The sequence below is a fragment of the Triticum aestivum genome, chromosome 2B (assembly GCF_018294505.1).
Source record: "Triticum aestivum cultivar Chinese Spring chromosome 2B, IWGSC CS RefSeq v2.1, whole genome shotgun sequence".
NCBI lineage: Eukaryota > Viridiplantae > Streptophyta > Magnoliopsida > Poales > Poaceae > Triticum > Triticum aestivum.
The window spans coordinates 262,898,651-262,902,550 of NC_057798.1; positions in this window are offsets into that span (position 1 = coordinate 262,898,651).

A 3,900-nucleotide genomic window follows, 5' to 3' on the forward strand; every position below is an offset into this window, starting at 1 on the left:
GAGATTGTGCGCACTGTCAAAGGCTCATCCAACGGCTATCGCCAAGGCAAACTGCTGTCAGGAACGTCAAGACCATTGCTCAGTGCCTTGCTGATGAGCTGATCAGTGCTGCTCAAGGCTCGTCCAACAAGTCGACTGCGGATCCTTCCTCAGAAGCTACATTGAAAGTACAAAAACCAATCCGAGAGAAGAACGAGTTTCACTCAAAGATAAACACAACATATTCAAAGATAATTCCAAAGGTTTCTAACTGCGGATTAAAGTACTCGGGCGTCAGGCCTGAAGGAGTTTCAACAATTACAAAATCACTCGGCATTCTGAGGCAAATGAGGGCGAAGCATAATATTTTTTGATCACTCGGCAGGAGAAGGGCTGGTTGGATCGCAGAAGCTGTCAAGGTCGATGCTGTCAGCAATACGAGTGGCTGACTCAAGGAAGGTGTCCATGAAGGACTGGAAGTCGTGCTTCTTAGTATTCACAACCTTGAGGGCCGCCAACTTGTCTTCTCTAGCCTCCTTGCAGTGCACTCGAACAAATGACAGGGCGACGTCGGTGCCACAATGAGCGGATGACTTCTTCCACTCTTGCCCTTGGCCAGGAATCTGATTGAGTCGAGCCGTCAGCGACTCGAGGTCTTGAGAAAGTTCCGCCTGAGGCCAGAGTTCGGCATCCACTCGGGTCATCGCAGCCTTCAGTCGAGCCAGGTAGGCAACAACGCTGTCCAAGCATGATTCCAATCGCAGCAAGTTCATCGCACCGTCATCTTTCACGGGATAATTGATGGGGTCGAGACCTGTCTCGACCCGCCCGGTTTCAGCTTCAAAATCCTGACAAAGTTCTGTTCCATCGTGAAAAATAGTGAGTCGACAATATTACAACATACTTCAATTGAAGGCAATTAACCAGTCGAGTGACCGTACCTTCAAGCTTCAGAACTAGTTTCACGGCAAGTTGTCCCAGATAGGACTCTAGCTTGCTTGTCTTGGCTCTGAGGCCTCCAACTTCAGTGGTCAGGTTTTCCTTGTCCTTCTTTAGTTGCTCGACTTCCCGATTGGCTTCCAAGATGGCGGTCTTCAACTTCGCGTTCTCCTCTTACAACTTGCCGACTGAAGCCAGCTTCTGGTCCGCAAGCGTTGTCTTACCACGTGCTTCCTTCTGAGCAGCTGTAAGGTCCTGGTCCTTCTTCTCCAAAGTTTCCTTCATTCTCTCTAAAGAAACAACACTCTTCAGACGAGCCTGAAGTTGACGGTTTTCACTACGCACATCTGCTTGTGTGAAGTCACTCGGTTCAAAGAGACTGAAAGAAAAAGGAGTGAAAGACGCGAGCTACTAAGTAGGCAAGAGTCGAATGGTTACCTCCCATGATGGTCGTCTCTTATTGAGCAGTCTTGAGGTTCTTCTTTGCGAGTTCAAGATCAAGTTCAACGCTGATATGCTTCTTCTTTAACTCGGAAAGTCGAGCTCCAAGATCACAAGACCTCTGCAGTCAGCGAGAGAGATATGTTAGTCGGCAGAAATAAGAGATAATGACAATGAAAAGTTACTCTAAGACTACTGCCGAATCAAATATTCAACAGTAGTCTTGGGACTACACCCAGTGGGTGCACTTAGCGTGCCCCCACTGGTTCAGATCAACACTTAGCAGGGTCTGCCTAGCGTGAGTCAAAAAAGAGAAGATTCTAAGACCTCAGCCAACTGCCAGCAGTTGACCGTGGTCTCGGGGACTACACCCAGTGGGTGCACTCGGCGTGCCCCCACTGGTTCAGATCAACACTCAGCAGGGTTTGCCCAGTGCGAGTCAAAAAAAAGAGAAGATTCTAAGACCTCAGACGACTGCCAGCAGTCGACCGTGGTCTCAGGGACTACACCCAGTGGGTGCACTCGGCGTGCTCCCACTGGTTCAGATCAACACTCAGCAGGGTCTGCCTAGCGTGAGTCAAAAAAAGAGAAGATTCTAAGACCTCGGTCGACTGCCAGCAGTCGACCGTGGTCTCGGGGACTACACCCAGTGGGTGCACTCGGCGTTCCCCCACTGGTCCAGACAGATTACTAAGACTCAGCTCGAGTCGAATGAAGTGGAAGATTTCCTAAACTCTAAACAAAGGCACACCCCAGTGGGTGATCGGATATAAAACATCATTCAAAAGTTCAGTCGGAGTTCGCTGACCTGAACATTGGTCTGCAGGGTAGTGCTGGTGTTATAAGCCACCTGACTAGCCTCGTGCATCACCTTCACCTGCTCCATGACAAGGTTCACCTGGCGAAGAGCCTCCATGGCAGCACTCGGCGAATCGTCTGGGATTTGATATGCAGCGAAGAGTGATGGCTCCAAGGCGGTCAAAGCAGCTACTGGGTCAGACGCGTGGAGTTGCACTGGAGCGGCAGGAGTCGGAGTAGTCAACCCCGACGGACGATCAGTCATCAGCGGGTTGGCGAATGTGACGTTGGTCCGAACCGGATCTCCGGAATGTTTGACCACCGCCTCAAGCGCCGGCGTCGACTGAGGGACTTGAACTTCAAGCCTCCTCCTGCTTGAGCTCCCACTCCTCTTCCTCCTATCCTGTAGAGGCGCTTCTTCTTCTTCATCGTCAGGGAGCACGACGACCTCTTGCGGAACTACAGAAAGAGAGAAATATCGGAAATTCAGCCGACTGATGATCCACTCGACTAAATGAAGCCTGGTCGAACGGACTTACCAGGTCGAGAGGTGGCTGCATCATCGGTCTCCTCGTCTCCTGGTGCCTTGTCGATGTCCATGTCAGTGGCAGCAGAGGTGGGGCTAGAAAGATACATGATCCGGTTGGTCAGAACAAAAACTTCAGTCGGCCTATATAAACACAAGCAAGATACTCACCCCGAAGCAACAGGGACATCCATCTTGATTCGTGGCAAAGTATTCCGAGCCTTTGGAGGAGCAACCTTGGGCTGCTTGGCGACCTTCTCTGTCGGCTCCGGAGTCGACGTCCGAGTGTGCTTTTGAGTGTGGGTACTCGGAGCCACATTCTTCCCGCGCCCGCCCACCGGGTCATGGTGCTGCTTGGATTGGCGTTCGGAGCGTGGCGGCGAGTCGACTTATTCCTCATCGTCTGACTCCTCGCTCTCCTCCTCCTCCTCTTCATCCGAAGACTCCCATTCACCACTCTTCTCTGCGCTGGCCTCTCCCTCCTAGTCCTGCTCCAGAGCTTGTTCGCCGTTGGGCATCGAATACATCTCGGTGAAAACCTACAAGACAAAAAGTCGAGTAAAAGTCAGTTGAGATCAAGCACAGTCGGAACATATATGCAAGACAGTCGGAATAAAGAGCATACCTTGTCGGGTTGATTGTCGTCGCTGAAGGGGATGACTCGCCTGGCTCCTCTGGGGTTGTCCTGGTTGCCTGTGATGCTCTTCAACCACATGGCCACGGTCTTGGGTGGCACTTCCTCTGGATGAACCCGAGCGGTGTCTTCAGATCCAGAGTACAGCCACATAGGATGGTCACGGGCCTGAAGAGGCTGGATGCGTCGACTGAGGAATACTTCCAGCAGGTCCAGGCTAGTGACACCCTCATTAATCAGTTGGACCACTTTCTCAACCAACATCTTCGTCTCCATGTTCTCAGCAGCAGTCACTTTCAGTGGAGAAGGAGTCTGGACACGGTCGAAAGTGAAGTGGGGAAGGCCAATCGACTGACCTGGAGTTGCGACATCCTGGCAGTAGAACCAGGTCGACTGCCAGCCTCTAACCGATTCAAGGAGAGTCATAGCAGGGAAAGAACTCCTATGCCTCTTCTGAATACCCAAACCCCCACACATCTGGATGACATGGGTCTTCGAGTCACTCATTTTTGCTTTCTTCACCGACTGGGAACGAATGGTGAAGATATGTTTGAAAAGACCCCAGTGCGGTCGACACCCCAAA